Raw genomic sequence first — 20,425 nt, 5'->3', positions numbered from 1 at the left:
AGTACTTTTATAAAGGTGCTAAAATATTGTATACCTCTTTCTACTTTCAACTGCATGAAGAACTGAACTCTTATACTCATATTAAAAGCTCTTTGTCACTCTCCTCCTATAAATCATTTCTAATTGCTTGAAATGTAGACCAATTCGTAGGCACATACCCTGGTTTTTAGTTGTTGTTGCTATGGGCTAAAACACCCCACAAGGCTTTCAAAGAAAATTCAGCTATGATGCATTAAAAAACAAAACAAAACAAAACAAAACTACAGAGGTAGAGTCCCTTAGCATAGAGATAGTTTGCATTTCAGAAGTAATTTCATAAAAAGCAATCATGATAGTAAAACACCATACATACCACTATGTTGTTTTTAATGCAGCATCTAAAATGATTTAACTTGGATTTTAGAAGCAAGCCATGCAGAAATCAGGCCCAAAACTAATTTTACTTTTCCTAAAAATAATGTCAAGTGGATTCCGATTAAAAGGGATAGAGAAATCCATTGGTCATTGTCATCCATCTTGAAGGTAGACATGATCAGACATGAACCGGCCCCAGGCAAAGCCTGATCTTCCTGTGGCCAATTCACATCTGTGTTCTAATTGTTCTACCTTTAGATGAATCTCTGGTTACTACCATCTTTTTTGAGGGGATTAACTAGGATTTCAGAACTTCACTTTTTTTTTTTTCCTAATTACAATCTCCTCAAATATATGAGCAGTTTCACATTCTAAAAAGTCAGATCAAATCAAATGAAACAGAACTGCTCACTGTCTTAGCTTACCAAGGACACAAATCTCAAGCATCTTAAGATGGTAAAAGGAAGGAGAATATGGTGAGATTCCTAAAGGTTATGTAAATAAATGTCTTTGATTCTCTCAGGATGAGAGAGCCCTGAGCCTTGGTCAGGGGTGAGAATGTAGCATCCTTATTGCTTGCACAGATATTTGAGACCTGACTTTAAGAATGAAATGAGTTCACCGTCATCAACAGTTGAAGATAAAATTCTGTTAGCAATCCCCAAATTAAAAAAATAAACAACTCTATCTACCTACCTATCTACCTATCATCTAATTTTGTTCATTATTCTATAAAGAAAAATTTAAGACTTCAGAATGGGAAAAGGAGTCCTAGACATCCATTCTGTGGAATGCGGGAGTCTCTGAATAGTCTGCTCTTACCGGGATGTGTGCCTTTATCTTTCACTAGGCTGTTACACAATGCTGTAGAAAAAGACATTCACTTGTAGAAAGTGAATGGTAATCCAAATATTTCCTCTTAGCTCTGTAAAGGATTCCTGCTCATGGTAGTGAAAATGAATTTTGTCCTGTAGAGAATATAAATCTCTGTAAATCAAACCCTCATTTGAACCAGTTCTCTACTTTACTTGCTCCCTTATTAATGTGTCCAGAATTATTTTTGACACGTGTTTAATTTATATCTATATGAGAATCATAATTTTATGTCTGTTTGAAGACCGTCCTTTAACAATACTGAGTAAGGGACTTCTTTTCCTTTTTAGAGTTAAAATGATTCTGGAGGAAGGGCAGTGATGCCAGTCTGAGCAGAATCACTTGGTATATCATGTGTGGAATCCTTTTGCAGAATACCAGAAGTAGCTGGGATATTGTAGGGACGGGGCAGAGCTGAAAGCATTGTGATACTGGAGCAAAGAGCCAGTTTTGTTCTACACACACACTGTTGTAGGGGTGCATGACACCAATATGCTTATGAGGGAGAGAAAAGGAGAGAGGAAAGAGGCATTTCTTTCCCTGAAACTTTCCCCTTCCCCTTGATTTGTTTCTTACACACATCATTATTTGATTTCCTCCTAGAAGACTTCTCAGAATGCCTGCTGTTTATACAGCAGATATATTTATTTTGGCATTCTGTCACTTTCATTTCTTTCAAGAGAAAATACTTTCTCAGTTAAGATTTTTTTTTTTCTATCTGCTTTTCTATGTATTTATCATTTTTGTGTGCTTGTTCAGGGGCACCTCATAGAGCTATCCACTATTCCTTCACTCACCCAATCCCTATAATTAACTAAAAACATCAATAGATTTTAAAAATTTCTTCCTAAATGATATAGTGCTTCCCTATAAGCTACCAGGGCAGACCCTGGGCAACCCTATGAACCGTGAATAAGATGCAGCCCGTGATTAGGGAATGAGAGCAGAAAAGTTCAGCTGAAAGCTGCAGGATTAGTGGTGGAGGCTGGGTCAGTGATTCCCAAGTAGAGCCGGTAGGTGTAGATGGAGAGAGAGGGCAGGCTCACAGCAGAGAGCGTGTGCTAAATATGCCTATTCAACTCAGTGTGCTGCTGAAACACCGTTCATCTGTTTCCTTCTCTGGAAGTTGTCATCAACTGATGCTCTGTCCCCACAGATGGCCACGAGCGTGGCCAGAAGAAACCTTGTCAGGGGACTCTGATATGTTTCCTTCCCTAAATAAATGTGCTCCAAAGCTTCATAGCCATCTTGAGGAGACTTACTGCTATAGAAGTGAAATGTCCAAGAAAGGGGAGTAGAGATAACATTAAGGAGGAGGCATTTGCCCAGTGAAAGTTCATTCACACTTCTCTGCCCCTTCCATTATTTTTAAGCACTTACTTTTTGGCATAACAATGTTCTAGGCTTAATTTGTCCTTTTCCTGGCCTTCCCCTGAGGCAACCATTTCTTCAAGGATCCTTGGTTACCTTTGGTTGGAAATGAAATTTAGAGATGCCTGACACCCCAAAGCAAACATCTGAGTTGGATCAGAGAACATGGTTTAGACTCAATGCCAACCAGGGAACTTCGGCCACTCACCTCACATCTGGACCACCACAACCCACTCAGGCGAAGGGAAATTCCTTGTGGAATAATTCTCCCTCTCGTTCTCATTATCTAGAGGAAAGAGCTTGAAATTGATGAAGGAATGAATCATTTAATGGCCTATCAGAGGAATTCAGTGTCTTATCAGGGGAATCCACTGTTAGGGAAATATGCCCGCCCCGGGCAATGGGCCACATTTTGGAGAACACTGATACAGAGTAAGTCTTACTCATGCTTAGCTTCTTTTCCTAGGTTAACATTTACATGCAAATGAAGTGTGATTAGAATGATTATCTGAGTAGTAGTCATTTGACAATCAGGATCAGGAACAACCGTTAAAATCTGAGAGTGGCAGGCAAGTTGATCAAAAAATCATTTATTTTGAGGGAAAGAAATCAAAACAGTTACACACTTTTCTGATATTTGGGGTTTCCCAGAAAAATAAGAGAAAGAGGAGGAGCTAATTGCTAGTGATCCAACATAGCTAGTGTTGGCATATACTGTAGGTTGAATTGTGCTCTCCTAAAGATATGTTGAACTCTGGTCCCTCAGTACAATGGAAAATGAGCTTGCTTGAAAAGAGGGTCATTGCAAATGTAAGTAGTTAAGGTAAGGTCATAATGCAGTAGTGTGGACCATTGATCCAATATGACTGATGTCATCGTAAGAGAGGAGAGTGCCATGTGAAGACAGACACACACCAGGCACATGAAGATGGAGGCGGAGATTGGAGTGATGCGTCTACAAACTAAGACATTGCAATAACTGCTAGCAAACACCAAAGGCCAGAAGAGGCAAGGAAGGATTATCCCTAAGAGATTTCGGAGAGAGAGCAAGGCCCTGCTGATACTTTGGTTTTGGACCTCTAGTCTCTTGACCTGTGGGAGAATAAATCTCTATTCTTTTAAACTACACAGTTTCTGGTACTTTGTTACAGCAGCTCAGAAAACTAATAGATTTTTGGTATCAGGAAGTCAGGTGCTTCAGTAAAAAACCCCTAAAAATGTGGAAGTGGCTGTGGAATTGGGTAATGGGTAGAGGCTGGAAGAATTTTCAGTTGCTTGATTGTAAAAGTCTAAATTGTCTTGAAGAGATTGTTGGTAGAAATATGGATGTTAAAAATGATCTGAGTGGGAGCTCAAACAGAATTAAGGAGAGCTAGAGGAAAACTTCTACTGCCTTAAAGAGTATGTAGATCAACACTAACAGAATGCTGTTAGAACCATGAACATTACAGGTGCTTCTGGTGAGGACACAGATAGAAATGAAGAACACGTTATTGGACACTGGAGGAAAAATGATCCTTGTTATAAAGTGGCAGAGAACTCATGTGAATTGTGAGAACTTGTCTGTTGGGTGGAAAATATAATTTGTAAGTGAAGAACTTGGATATTTAGCTGAGGAAATTTCCAAGAAAAGTGTAGAAGGTGCAGCTTGTTTTCTTCTTGCTGCTTATTATAAAATATGAGAGGGAGGAAGTAATTTGAGGAAGGAACTGCTAGGCAAAAGAACCAGAACTGGGAGATTTGGAAAATTCTCAGCCTGTCCAGGTCGTGTGCTCTGAGATGGGCCAAGGAGCAGCTGGGCAAATTTTCAATGAAGTGATTGATGCCTAGAACTTATAGATCCAATCCATCATCTCAGCAGAAGTCAGGAATAGAGAAGGGGTATCCCAGAAGGACCCATAAAGAACTCTTGTGTCCAGTGGTTTGGATCTCCACAATGTCCATGGAAGAATGATGATGTTTTTGAGACTATTATACCTGCAGAAGCACTGCTGGCCTGGACTGAAATGGACAGAGATAGAGGAAATGAAGAAAGCATGACTCCAAGGGTAGAGCCATGGATGCAAAGGTCAGTGGGGTTGCTGCTGCTACAACCTGGCTGCAGAGGGCACAGACCCCCTTGTGCTGGGGCAGGGGGCTGCCATCCAGGGCCAGTGCCATGGAGACAGGACCACTGCCTAGGAATAAGGGGGCAGGGCCACCCTCGCTGGCCCAGAGGACAGGGCATGGAGCCATAGATAATTATTCTCAAGCCTTGAAATCTAATAGAATTTTCCCTGCTGGGTTGTAAACCTGCTTTGGACCAGTGACCCCTTTTTTTAATCTTCTGTTTTCTCTAGGTCTATCCTATGCCTGTCCCAGGATTGTAGCTTGGAAGCAGGTAACTTATTTCCTAGATTTCATGTGTCCATACAAGGAGAGGAATTTTGCCTCAAGATTTAGATGATGAGATTGGAGATTCTGAGTTGAAGTTGACAGATATTTTGATGAAAGTTTGGACTCAGAGCTGAGGCTGGAATGGTTAAGACTTTGGGAGATGTTGGGATGGGGTAAATGTATTTTGTACATGGAAAGAATATGAATTTGGGTATGGGCAGAAGGCCAACTATTATGGGTTAAATTGTGTCCCTCTAAAATAGTGACCTTATTTGGAAATTGCAGGTGTAGTTGGTAAAAATTAGGTCATGCTGGAGTAGAGTGGGCCCTTAATCAAATCTGACTAGTTTCTTTAAAAGAGAAGAATTCCAGGTGAAGACAGACACACAAGGAAAAGGTGGCAATGTATGACCAAGACATAGACTGGAATGATGTATCTACAAATGAGGGGACACTAAGGATTGCCAGCAAGCACCGGAAGCTAAAAGAGGCAGGCTACATTCTCTCTCTGAGTTTCAGAGACAGAGAGAGAATATGGCCCTGTCTACAACTTGATTTTGGACATCTAGCCTCCATAAAGGTGAGATAATAAATTTCTGTTTTAAGCCCCCTAGTTGGTGATGCCCTAAAAAAAACTGGAAGTTCCAGTAAGTAGCTGCTTCAGATCTTTGTGAAACGAGGAGAATCAACTCATCAGTAATCACTTTGCTATCAACGTTCAACCATTTATAGTGCTAAGCATCAAGATGTCTCACTTATTTCTTGAATGTGACAGTTCCTTCTTCCTATGGTATTTTATTAGAATTTTAACCTGCTTGGACTCAAGGGTCTGTTGATGAAAGTCACTTTGTAGATTTGAATATATGAATAACAAAGGAAAGGGCCTTAGCACCGTCTTCATCCCTATATCCACTATACCCCAGGCTTCACTATCAATATGCACAAGCATTTAAAAATACATCCCACAGAAATAAATTCACATTCCATTATAATCCTGTGTTCCTATACATTAACATATGCTAAAAAATGCTGCTAATGTTTATTACTCTTAATACATGCAAAACATTTTCTGGTCTATTTTTTTTTTTTTTTTAATGGTGACATCCACCTCTATTAGCCTGCTAGGATGCCATAACAAAATACCATAGACTGGACGGCCTGAACAACAGGAATTTATTTCTCAGTTCTGGAGGCTGGAAGTCCTAAATCAAGGTGTCGTCAAATCTGGTTCCCATTGAGGGCACTCTCGCGGCTTGCAGATGGCTGCCTCCTCACTGTGTCCTCACATAGTAGAGAGAGAGAGAGAAGGTTCTCTGGTGCTCTCTGGCATTTCTTCTTATAAGGACACTAGCATCTCACTACCTCATTTAAACCTAATTGCCTCTGCAAAGGCCCCCATCTCCAATGCCATCACACTGGGCATTAAGGCTTCAACATATGAATGTTTTAGGGGACACAGTTTAGCTCATAGCACCACCTCATAAGTTGATCTCATATCCAATTATTGGGTAACAACCCATAGATTGAAAAACTCTGCTCTATGGCCCATATCTTGTCCAAAGTGTCTGAACTCCAGGGAAGTTTCCAGTAAGTTCTACATCACATCCCCGGCTATTTTCCTAACCCCATGCCCATGTGAATACCACGGCCCTATGTGATATTCAGAGAAGTAAAGCTGAGAATTTATAATGGCAAATATTCCTTGAAAATAAAAAACAGATCATATATGGCTTCTCAAATTCAAACAAAATATTTATAAAAATAAGTTTCTAGCTATTTACAAACAGCATTGTGGCTATATTAAATCACTGTTTCCTGGTATTCACAGTAACAAGGCACTTTTTTATTCATGGAGCTATTATACATGGAGACCTTTTGCGTGTAGGACTCCTGGGTTATTCATTACTGCTCAATTTCCTGGTCATTTCAATTATTCATTTCCCTTAACCAAGTTAACTGATTTTCTTTCTTTCCTCAAATAATTCATTGTTCTAGTGAATCTACCAAGAAACAGCTTGTGTCCTGGAGATAAAGCAAGTAAATGCAGAGCTGACACTAATCTAGATGAGACCATTTGTTTTGGGTGAATCTTAACGTGGTCTTAAGAAAAACAACCATCAGAAGCTATGTCTGGACAGATAATCTAACAATTTTGAGAAATAGAAGGCAGCTATTCTTCAGGCTTCCCTTCTTTTTAACTTGTGTCGTCGTAATTTGAAGCTACTTGGGAATGATGAGAATAGATACTCCCATGATATGGAGGAGAAATATTTGGTTTCCTCTAAGCTAACGAACATATTTTTATCATCAGGAATTTAATAAACAAATTTGTTTTATTATCTGAAGACGGCCCACAGAAAGAATTGCCTGGGACAAGTCACTCAAACGTGAAATTGATTTAATGATATTTCAGATATACTTGAGAACGTCACCGAGTTACAGTACCAACTCTCTAGGGCTGGGTCATTTAGGATATTTCATAATGCAGTTTATCGTGGAAAACTGTATTTCTCCAAATAAGATCGTTTCATGTATTCCCTATCAGGCTTTTTCTCAGGTGAATCCAAGGGTGATTGGTGACTCCCATATTAACACTGTCTAAGCGGTAATCGTCATTGGCGTCATACTTCATGGTTTGGCACCGTGAGCCTTGTGCGGCCGTTTATTCTCTGCTGGTGCTAGCTTAAAACTCTTTGCTGTGTTACATAGCGTTCCTGTCTGAATAATCCCCACCAACCAGTGAGGGTGCAGTAATCACTATAGAAGCAGAGGTGTTGATTGGGTACCTTAATTTTTCAGAAGACATCAACCTCTTTCTTTTTATTGTCCAACAATTTTTAAATACTAAAGATGGTCCAGAGTCAGCAATACAGAATATGTGTACTCTGAACATTTTTCAGAGGAATAATTTGACATTTTCTAGTGCCTGAGTTTTTCTCCAAAGCCCAGTTATACAAAATCCACATAAGATAGCCTGTATGATCTGTAGCCTATTCATTGCTCAAGTTGCTTGAATTGAGAGAAATTATAAAAGGCAGTCATAATGAATTTGCCTTTACATCTATACAAGGATATCGGTGATTAAAACATTTACTGTCTCCTGTACCTAGAGAATAGAGGCAGAGCAACTTTTCCTTTAGTGTCCCAAATGAGATAAGAGAATGATGACTGGATGTCAATTCAGACAAAAGTGATGAAGTGTCTCTGTTTGCCCAGGATGGCCTGGTTAATACATGTTTTTCTGGTGTAATTATTAACAGTGACTCCTGTTATCATTTTCAAAAGTGTCTGGGTTTGTAATATTAATCCTGTAGTCACCCTACCACAGAAACACAAATTCTGCCCAGTTTGGGTTAAGAAAAGGAAACAGGGCATCTCCCTTCTTAGAGACAATTGGTTTCTTACTTAAAATTTTGTTCACAGAGTTTGGCTTTGCATCATGGGCAAATCTCTAAACAGTCTACCTGAATGCCAAGTGTAACACTGTAGCCAAGGATCCAGGACTGGTCAAATCTTGGTAAAATAAAAATCCAGTTTTGGCCAAGTCCTGGAAGCAGTGTGGGCATTTGAATGTTCCCCTGCAGTGTCTTGAACAGGAAATACAGGGTTAGGAAAAACTTTTCCTTCACAGTGATTATAGGAAACCTTAAAGACCATAGTCAGGGAGGGAGGTGTTCTTTATTTTGCTAAATTCTGTGACACACAGCTCAAATGCTGATGGTGTCCTGTATCCTCATGCTGATGATTTTAAAATATCTGAATATCATAGAAATAATCTACTATATGGTCAAGACTGCTGTTTGGAAGCTTTTATTCACCTCTATAGGTGCTGTAAAGAATAACTCTATGCATGAATAACACTCAAGGAATAAAAACTATTTCTTTCCTTGAGTATATTTATAAATCACCAGTATACTTTTATAATCCCCAAAGAGTACAATATCCTAATATAGGGTGCATACCAGAGTCATGATTTCTTTAAAATTTTTTTGCTTACAGACAGAAGATACAGCAGCAATTTGAATTTGAGATTCAGACATCCTAAAACAGCTAGCAAATTGCAGACCCACAAAGTCAGCTACCTTTTTATCCTTCCCTTGATTGGTGAATTGAGCAGAAATTACCAAGATCAATCCAAGGATGCGTGAATTTCATCATCTTTAGTTTTTGACTGTTGTAGGAGGCCTGTAATTCTGTCTACAAGATGATGCTCTCAAGGAGTGAACAAAGAAAGCAATTGATGCTTTATTCTTATTCTCACAATGAATTCTGCTTATTACCTTCTTCAAGGTACAATTGAGTGAATAGTGATTATTCCCGCATAGGCATAAATGCATACATGTGAAAGAAGCTAAAAATGAATGGCATGAAAATAGCTTTCAACTTCCAAAATCATTTTTCTCAATCTGCCAAATGAGGCCAGATTTGTGCAGTGGACGTCAAGCATGAAACAGAATAGACTCTTACAGCTTTGTTGCTAACTTTGGATCCAGTAGCGAAAGGTGAACAGAAGCAAATGTTACTAGCATAGATTTTTCTACCTATAGACATGACTAAGGGGGGAATCTAGTAACATACCTTTGCTCTTCAACGGGTGCACATTAAAGCTTGAACAGCACTGATGTAAGCTGGTTGTATTTGAAAGCTTCAGCAGCATATGGCTCTGTCTAGGACATTAATCATGTTTACTTCAGTGCCACATCTGTTGAGCACTTACTAGGCACTTTGCATATTGTTTAGGTATATATTTGTGAAATTAGTCCATGGATTCTATTCCATTACTGACTGGCAATAAATGTTTATTTGGTTTAATTAACATATTTTTTCTTCTTCCCCTTCCCCCATTATAAATATTTTTCCTTCATCAAATAGTGTTATTAGAACGTGAACAGATATTTTTTTTCCTAGCTAAGCCATTTGCAAGTGATTGCCCACAACTGTCTCACTTCATGGATCTCCATTAGCTAAATATTTTACCACTCAGCTCACTCATACACAGTAAACTCTCATTTAGGCTCAATAATTAAGGGCTGGACACTAACAGTTAATAACCATTCTGGTTAACTGGTGATTATATTATACATTTCCAGAAATTAAGCAAAATCACAAGCACTATATAAAGCATCATTTAATCTTTTCTTTCACAGGCATGGGGGGACTTTAGAATCTTCATGTGGCTCAAATTGCCTCCATTTAACTTATTATTTCATGAATACTAAGGTCTATCAAAATTTATCTTTGGAATATACGTGTATGTGGAATCAGCCCACTTTTCCCCATCCCTCATTAATTCATTCTTCCTTCTGAAATCTGTAAGATTATTTAAAAAAAGAAGTTTATAATTTTACTCCTCTGTTTAAAACATACCACTGGCTCTCTAGTTCTTTCTAGGATAAAATTCAAAATTTTCTGTATGGTCCTGACCATACTCACTTTTTAGAGTCATACATCATCAGCCTTCTCTACAACGTCTCAATCCCACACTGCACACTTGCGGCACCTCTCCCTCTTCAGTCTACTCTCCAGTTAGAAAAATGACTTTCAGACCCCAGAAGCCTCTGTGCAATTCCTGGCCTCCCAGCCTCGGCACCTGCTGCCCCACTGATTGGGCAATTGTCTTCCTGTTTTCCCCTTTCTGTCCCATTGCATGACTGATTCAAAACCATCCTTCAGATATCAGCTTCACCACGTATTTATCCAAGAGTCCTGCCTGCCTCTCTGAGAGCTCCTTGAGCCTCAGCCCGGTTGAGCATTTATCCTTAGTGATCCCACAGCAGCCTAGACATCGTTCATCCCACCACTCACATATTTTGGATTCAAATTCCTTATGTTCCCAAGTCTGTAAGAGCCTTCATGGTACTAAGTCTTTTTCACCATTACAAACCCAATACCTAGCACAGTGACAAACAACAGAAGTCACCAAAGAAAAATACCATATGATATCACTCATATGTGGAATCTAAAAAGAAAAAAAAAAAAAAAGCCAAATGGACTTATTTATAAAACAGAAACAGACTCACAGACATAGAAAACTAACTTATGGTTACCAGGTGGGGCAGGGAGTGGGAAGGAATAAATTGAGAGTTCAAGATTTGCAGATACTGGCTGGTATATATAAAACAGATAAACAAGTTTATACTGCATAGCACAGGGAACTATATTCGGTGTCTTTTAGTAGCTTACGGTGAAAAAGAATATGAAAATGAATATAAGTGTATTCATGTGTGACTGAAGCACTGTGCTGTACACCAGAAACTGACACATGGTAAACTGACTATACTTTAATAAAAAAGTAAAAAAAAAAAAAAAACCCATATATTTTAAATAAATAAATAAATGTACTATTTTCCTTGACATTGAAAAGCATACAGTTTAATCAGTTTAAATATCAGTTTTCTATATCCACTATAAAAAAAGACAGAAGATAAAATACTTACATTGACTCTTTAGTTACCTGGGGGTGTGCCCTAGAAGATTCTTTCTAAAATCAATATCCAGTGTTTACATGTTTGCTTGTCACTTAACTTCTTTTCTTAAAAAACGTGCAGACTGGGTGAATGCAGCACTGCTTAGGCCAAAATCACCTGGCTTCCCTTCCCAAATATAAGATTCTGCTCATTTGCATGCTCTGATGATTACAAGAGAAGATGGATTGTGGAATATATCCTCAGGACAAAGATTTATAAAGTGAGAATGGCAGAAAATACAAACAAGGAACTGTGGATGACACTTACTAGATTCTCAAATCTTGAGAAATTGCAAACTAAATAGAGTAGCCCATGATAAAACCCTGAGAATTTAATCAAGCAATTACAAGCAGGAAAAGCATTTAATTAAGAGGTAATCAACAGGATTTCAGGTTTGCTAAGGAATAATCAAACCCAATTGATGTCGTCATCATCCAAGAAAACATCCTCATAAAGACCTGGGACTTCACATCCTCAAGGGAGGGACCCAAGCCTCCAGGGCTGGTGGAGATGCCTGAGAGGGGGCTACCAGCTGGGCCACAGTGAGAAGACCTGGGGCAGGAAGTCTGTCTTTGTAGTCATCAGGTCTGCTGCGGTGATTAACGACTCTCAAATCTCAATAGTTTCTAAACATCAATGCTAATTTCTTACACTCATTTCACACTAGCTGTGAGTCAGCAACAGCTCTGTCCCAACGTGCTGTTACTCCAAATCCAGGCTGAAGGAGAAGGCCCTATTTGGGACACGGTGTTCTCAGGGGAAAGGAAACACAAGCAACAATATTTAAACACACAACAACCACCATGGTTCTTTTCAGATGCGGCATGTCACAACTGCTTACATTCCATTGGCCAAATCATATGACTAAGCCTGATGTTAGGCTGAGGATGTATCCGCCATCAACACAGACGCCCTGCAAGTCATGTGCAGGGTGAAGGAGTGTCATACACTCTTTATACAGAAAGGAATGAATATTTGGGAACAATCTAATGGACCACAGTCCTTGAACTGGGAAATAGAGGACAAAGCCAAAATGAGAGATATAGCAGGAACTAGTTTCAAAATGAAAGGTCTTGTGGGATAACATTTCTAAAACCTGTGTCTAGTCCATTATGTATAGAGGCTGTGTGGCTGGAGGTTAAGGACTCGGGCCCATGGATCTCAGACTGTCCTGGATGGGAATCTGCACTCTACTGTTCATTAGCTTTGTGACCCAGTGAGTCACTTCACTTCTCTGAGCCTTGGTTTTGGTGGCAGAATCTGTTTTCTGCTTATAAAATAGCAAAGAAAAATCTACATGCTGCTCCATATTTACTCATGCCACCGGCAGCTGGGGTGAGGCCATTGGAGAGGTTCTGGGCAGTGGGATAAGAAACTTCCAGACATGGCCCCTAAAATTCTTCCCTGAGATCCTCAGTCATTTTCTTCTCTACCACAGAGCTGGGGTTGCCAGATGAAGGAAGACTGGGTCTCTGAATCACTCAGGAGAAGACTGACACAGAAGAACCGCCCAACCCACTTAAGACTGTGCTGGGGTAACAACCCCAGGGTATATTAAGGCATTGAAATCTGAGGATTTATTTGTTCCTGCAGAATCACTGAACATTCATCTATAGAAGAGGACGACTATCTCCAGGGTTTTTGCAAAGATTGAGATAATTTATGCGAAGCACAGAGCAATGTCTGGCACAGTAAAGGCTCACTTTGTGGCAACTGTCATCGTTTATTTTAAGGTCGTATTCATTTAGAGATGAAGAATAAGGTCTTGAGGATCAGAAGATGTAGTTCATAACCCAGCTCTACTACTAACTAACCACACAAGTTAAGAACATTGTTCAACTTCTCTATGCCTCAATTTCTTTATTTCTAGAACAGCAGTAAAAATAGCATCCAACTCATATGGTGGTGAATTTACAATAAGATAATCCATGTGGTGGTGGTGGTGATGGTGCTGATGGTAGTGGTAGTGATGATGGGTGATAATCTGCCTGATCTACCATTACAGGAGCAGAGCTGATTATCAGGGGAAAAACTAAGGTGTCAAGCTCATATGGAGACAACTGTGATTGTGATCTGATCAACTGAACTGACCAGTCACAACATAGCCACTAATACAGCTGTCTCTGCCCACAAAGACAGGGCCCAGATGATGGCAGACTGTCTCTGTACTGATGGCTTTTCTGCTGGCGACATGAAAAACGTAGAGCGAGGAACACACATTTACCATTTTGACTTTATGTTGCTTTTGTATTTCTTTTTCCAGTAATTTTAATGCAATATGGGATGTAGCATTAAAAATTAAGTTTTTTTCAATTATAACAGTAATGTATTTTACTGCAGAAGGAAGTACAGATACTGGGACAGAAAAAAATGCATAGTTCTAATCAACAAATAACTAGTAATTTTTATGTATGTATATTCAGACTTTCTTCTATGCATAAGCTTTATTTAACATAGTTGGATTTTCCAATGTTATTTTAAAATCACTTCATAAATACTATTTTCAAGGACTTAAATAAGTGTACCAGTTTACTTAGCCATTTATTTATCTTAGATCATTAATTTATGTTTAGTTTTTGACATTACAAATGATGCTCCTATTAATTTCTCTGTTATATAGTTCTCCATGTTTTAATTTATTTGGACAAATTCACACAGTTTGAATCACTAAGTCAGAAGAAATATTTATAAGAAATAATATATTGTTAAGTTGCTATCCCCAGCCATACAGTCACCCCTTGATATCTGTGGGGTTTTAGTTGCAGAACCTCCAGATCCCAAAATCTTTTGTTGCTCAAGTCCTTTATATAAAATGATGCAGTATCTGCATATAACATAGACACACCTTCCCATATACTTTAAATCATCTCTAGATTACTTATAATAATAATACAATGTAAATGCTATCTAAATAGTTCTAAATACAACATAAATACTATGTAAATAGTTGCCGGCACATGCAGCAAATTCAAGTTTTGCTTTCTGGACTTTCTGGAATTTTTAGAAAAAGTATTTTTGGAACCTGTGGATGCAGAGGGCCTTATACGAAAATCATAATTTCACATGGCTTACCATGGTTTCAATTTTTAAAACATTTGCTAATTGTTTACAGATATTTACTAATATAGGCTATCTATTTTTATTTATTGATTTAAATATTTAGAGTTATTTTATTTCTCATTTCTTAAATGACATACTAGTATGAAAAAATCTTCCAACTTTAGGGCATGATTTTTGAATCATCTCATGTCATTTGCCAATTCATCTAATGATTTTATTATTGATCTGCATGACTGTTTTTAAAGTGAAAGATATTAGACATACTGTCTTTGTGTACGTCATCTTTTGTCAGGAGAACTAGAAGCTGAGTCTGCTTTCCTTAGCTCAGTTTCACCTGACTAGATGGCTGTCTTTGTCCTCTCTCTTACACACTCTCATAACTCAGCTTCCCGTCGACTGTAATAAAGCCCTCCTTGTGGGTGGACTCTCAAGCTTAGTAGTAGGCCTCGTGCAGACTTTCCAGCTTTTATCCAATATACTTAGTATCTGGTTTTTGCTTTTCAAAAATGGCATAGTTTGGACCTAGAAATGATCATACCAAGTGAAGTAAGTCAGACAGAGAAAGGCAAATATCATATATCATCACTTACATGTGGCATCTAAAAAAAAAAAGACATAAATGAATTTATTTACAAAACAAAAATAGACTCACAGACATAGAAAACAAACTTACAGTTTCTGTGGGGGAAGGAAGGGTGGAGGGGGTATAAATTGAGAGTTTGGGATTAACATATATAAAATAGATAATCAACAAGGGCCTACTGTACAGCACAGGGAACTATATTCAATATCTATAATAACCTATGGTGGAAAACAATCTGAAAAAGAATAGATTTATATGTGTGTGTGTGTGTGTATAACAATCACTTTGCTGTATACCTGAAATATTTAAATCATGTAAATCAATTACACTTCCATCAAAAAATTAAAAGTGACATAGTTGCAGAATTTTACTTAATTTTTAAGTCTCTCTGTCTTTATGCAAAATGTTTCTTCCAATACAACTTGGAACTGTCAGAGAAGTACTGAACTGTGGATGAGTTTCTGTGTAAACTGAGATGTGAGAAATAATTGGCACCTTCATAGAAATTTCCATTTCGAGCCGTAATTCACATTGCTGTTTGAAGCGTAGACGTTTTATGATACCTCTTCACAGATGACAGTTCTATGCATTGGGAATGTTTTCTCAGAAATCTCCCATAGAAGTGCTGTTTGCCATGATTGCCTGTCTCGGTATAAAGCAGTGGAAAAGCTGGCAGACTCAGTGGTCCAAGTTACCAGTTGAGCTTTTATGTGTGGTTTCTGCTGAGCCGGCTTTCCTGCCTGTCAGTGATGTGGCTAAATTTCCACGTGCCACAGTGCTAAGCAGAAATCCTCAAGGTCATACGTGGCTTTCATACACTGTGGATTCTGTTTGGACCACTATTTCCTCTTAACTCTCACCTTTTCTCATGTTTAGGACAGAAGATCTTAAAGGTTTTAACTTCCAGGATTTCAAATGCACCAGGGCACACCCTGCATAGCACTGCCATTGTATGATATCACAACTAATGTCTTCTGGAATTAAAAGGCATCATCTATCCAATCATTCAACAGATATTTACTGACTGCCTGAGGGGCCAGTCCGCCTGCATTTGAATTTCAGTTCATCTGTTTAGCAACTGTGTGAATTTAAGTAAGTCTAGTTGATCTCAATTTTTCTCATCTGAATTGCATTCTTTCAACTATGACTATAAGCCAGACGCTGTGCTGGGTGCGAAGAACACTTTAGTGACTAAAGCAAGCACAGTCTTTTCGTGGAGTTTCAGCTAAATCAGGGGAGGCTTCTGGGTTTTGGAGAAGATGCTGGAGGCTGCCTAAATTTGAACCTCTCTACCTAGTTCCTAAAATGCATATAGGATTACAAGGAGGAAAAAAAAAATCCCAAATCTCCCATAGCTATAGCTACAGCTTTAGTAGGCAAAAAAAATACCAAAAATTTCCATTTACACGTAGGTGAAAGAATATGTCTGAAAACAGTGGGGTCTGCACAGGAGTCCAAAAGAGTCTAGAATCCGATGGGAATTCTGCGAAATCAAGGAGAGGGCAGTGGTGTGTTAGTGTCACCATGACATAGATAATATCAATTGAGGTTCATCCCCAAAAGGCCTGGGCCCCACTCTGAATGGAGAAGTATGAAGTGTAGTTTCAGAAACCTGGAAGATAGGAGTCCTGGCTACCGAGAGGTCTAAAGAAGGAGGCTTAGAAAGTGAGTGTCATAGTAAGGCACCACTTCTGGGGAAAAAGGAGGGATCATGGAATTTGCAAGAATCTCTCGGGGGCTCAGAGGTAAAGAGAAAGAAGGAAACAGCCGAGGGTAACAGCCACAAAATAACATGATAAAATCAAAGATTCAGAAGAAAACAGATCAAAAAATTGTTTCTTACTAAAGAAACTGCAGCTCATTGTAGCAAGAGAAGAAGGCATTCTTAAACCAAGAAATCAAGTAAACTACTCAAACTCCTATAATCCTGCTGCTCTGGGAAAACCCAACCCAAGAAAACATGGATGCCAATAGCAAAAAGACCCAGCACCCCTGCTGAGTTGTTATACATAATAAAAGCAGTTGTTTTAGGACAACACATAGCCTTAAACACTTATTCTTTATGTTAATAAAGATTTTTTTAAATGCCAATAAATTAATTAAACATCCAGTACAAATAGTTTAAAAAATGTAAACTGAAAGAAGGAAAGAAATATCAAAGAAAAATGCCAGAGGAATAATTTAGAAAGCGAAAACATGACGACTAATAAATAAATACTTGTTCTCAATTTTTATTTTCATGTGTGACAATGGCAGTCACATGTTTAAAATGTCTCCTGGAACTTTCTTACGTTACTGATGGGAGGCCAAAAATGGTCCAGGCACTCTGGGAAAGCGGTAGTTTCTTAGAAGAGTAAACCTACACTTATAGGACACGTTAATCCCATTCTTTGGCATTTACCCAAGTTTAAGGAAAACTATATTCACACAAAAGCCTGAATACAAACGATTTGAGAAAGCTTAACAATCACCCAAACCTTGAAACAACCCAGCCCTTCAACTGGCGAGTAGATAAACAAACTGATACATCCATACACAGATTACTCCTAAGCAATTAAAAGGAACAGACTATTAAGGAGTAAAACAACATGGATGAATATAAATGATACTATGTGAAAGAAGCTAGACTCCATTTACATGACATTCTGGAAAAGACAAAATTACCGGACAGAAAGCAGATCAGTGATGCTGGGTTAGCCGGGGGATTAATTAGAGTCATAATGGGGCATTTTCGGGGTGATGGAAATGTTCTATACTTTAATTTTAATATAAACATAACTCAAAACATGGACCTGTACATTTAAAAGGGTGAATTTTACTGTATGCAGATTGTAGCTCAATAAATCTGACAGTGTCTCAGAGACTTAAGAGTTTTAGAGATTCTTGCTAAAACTTTTACAGATAAAATGAGATATCTGATGTTTTCTTCAAGATAAGATAAAACCTGACAGTTTGGAGAGACGTAGGTGGAAATACATATAAAATCAAATTCCCCAAGGTTGTAATTGGTTGAAGCTAGGGCTCATTACACTATCCACTTTACTATTCTGTATGTTTGACATTTTTTATAATAAGCAATATTTTAAATGTAAAAGTTATCTGGAATTGGAAATCAGTCAGCACAGAAGAAAAATTCAATTTCACCTGTCCTTAAGCTCAAGAGACAAATCTTGGTATATTTTGCTGGAAGCTGTTGTTTGTTACTACTGAAAAAGCCTGGTTAGAAGTCTTGAGTTTAGAAGTCTAATTTGGAATCTGAAAGTAGGTATGTTCTATGGGACTCCCATATTAAATAAAATTAAACTGCATTTTCTCAAATGGTTCATATCTTGATGTTTGGTATATGGCATTCTCAAATTCATTTGTCTATATAATCCTCTTTTTTCATAGCATTTGCAGAAGTAGTGTTGCATGGAACATACTTGAGATTCCATACAATTTTTTGAGATTAATAATACACATGTATAGTCACTTAGGTGCCAAGAGGCAACTTAATCCTGAGATAGAAACTTGGTGCTTCATTTATTACTGTAATGCTGGCTGCTACAACACAGCATTCCCAGGAGTAAAATGGCTTAACACGGTATAATTTATTTCTCTCTCACATGTCTGTCCAATGAGGGTATTTTGATTGGCACGTGACTTTCCACTACGCAGAATTTCAAGATTTGAAGCTCTTCCCATATTATTCCTTTTTCATCCTCTAGGGGCTCAGATACTTCATCTATCCAGCCTCGAGAAAGAAAGAATGAATTCATGCTGACTCCTTAACCCTCTTTGCCCAGATATGATGCCCATCACTTTTACTCCCTTTCTGTTGATGACAGTTAGTCATATGGCCAATCTAGATACAAGAGGGTGAGAAGTGGAGTTCCTGGCTGGGAAGTTGCTTTGCATGAAAAGTGAACATGAATTTTGATGGATAGTTCACTGTCTTTACTATGGGCTGCAGTACCTTTGACTATTGCCTAAACATGTGAGCAATTCAACTTAGTGCTTCCACCAGAGATTATAACTCTAATGATCTGAAGTGTGGTCCTGGCATCTATATCTTAAACACTTCCAGATAATTTTATTGTTCAGTTTGAATTAAGAACCGATGGAATAGTCTTTCACTGTTAAGGAAGAAAAGGAATTTCTTTTTTATTTATATCATTCCAGCTTTGTGGAGATATGATTGACAAAAATGTATATATTTGGTTGTACAATGTGATTTTTAACAAACAGCTCTGTTACGACAGGGCACCTCATTGCAGCCTACATTACAAATAACCCAATGGAAATGCTAAGTGATCAGAAGACATTCTGTTTAAAGTATTTAAAATTAGGTCAACATGAACAACCACTGCTGACGTGATGATCTACAGCCAGTGACACCTGGATGCTATTGGGCAGTGTTCCCTTAAATGGTAAGATTTTGCTTCCCAACAAAACAGATATCATATTTTCACCCAGAATACTCCTGGAATATAAATCATCCAGATGGTTGAAACTCGTTCTTTGATGGCATGATAGATCACTGGGCATTAGATCCTCGAAGAGATGCTATTTTTCAGAAGTTGCCTTTAAAACATCACTCACCCTGTCACAACAGATCTAAGGTTTATAGCCCTGCAGCGTAGTATTCTAAATTGCTAAAGTCAACGCTAAGCAGTACGTCTACCATAAGTGACTGAAGATGAGTTTTTTAAAAGGGATATTTGAAATGTATTTCATTTATTTTGATGGATTGCGTTAAACTAATTGGGATTTATTACACAAGTGTCCACAACTAGTATTTGTCTGCCATGTGTCTAGGAGTTTTTCCTCTCTGTTCTTTAAGAAATGATTCATTTTGTTTTAGCCACAACAGGTCTGTGGCACACTTGTTTATTCACATTTGTATGTGAAGGTCTTTATGTTGTTTCATTGTGGAGCATTTCCGCCCCCGGCCTAGAAACACAGAAAAGAAATGACCTTTATCTCTGTGCATAACTTCATTCCTGCTTCTCAACATAATCAGTCAATTTCCATGTTTGTCAATTTGGTTTCATCAGCCGCCATAATGGTCAATTACTAAATAAGAATTGATCACCAAGTGGCCTGATGCTGCTACCTTAGCAACCCTGCACAGTCTAGTTATTTTAATCATTTAAATGACTAGATCAGATTAACAATTTGCCATTTGATTAATAGCACAGTGACCAGCCGAAGACTGACTAATCTTATTGTGCACTTAGGCAAAGTCTTAGGGGGAATATAGTTGTTTAATTAATATACAAATATATTTCTCTGGGCAAAACAAAATATTTGCAGATCTGATGTCTACCATTGCAGTCATTTTATTTTTCTCTATGAGTGA

This window comes from Camelus ferus, chromosome 11 (assembly GCF_009834535.1).
Source record: "Camelus ferus isolate YT-003-E chromosome 11, BCGSAC_Cfer_1.0, whole genome shotgun sequence".
In the NCBI taxonomy this organism is placed as follows: Eukaryota; Metazoa; Chordata; class Mammalia; order Artiodactyla; family Camelidae; genus Camelus; species Camelus ferus.
The sequence above is the reverse complement of the archived record's forward strand: the minus strand, read 5'-3'. Positions refer to the sequence as shown.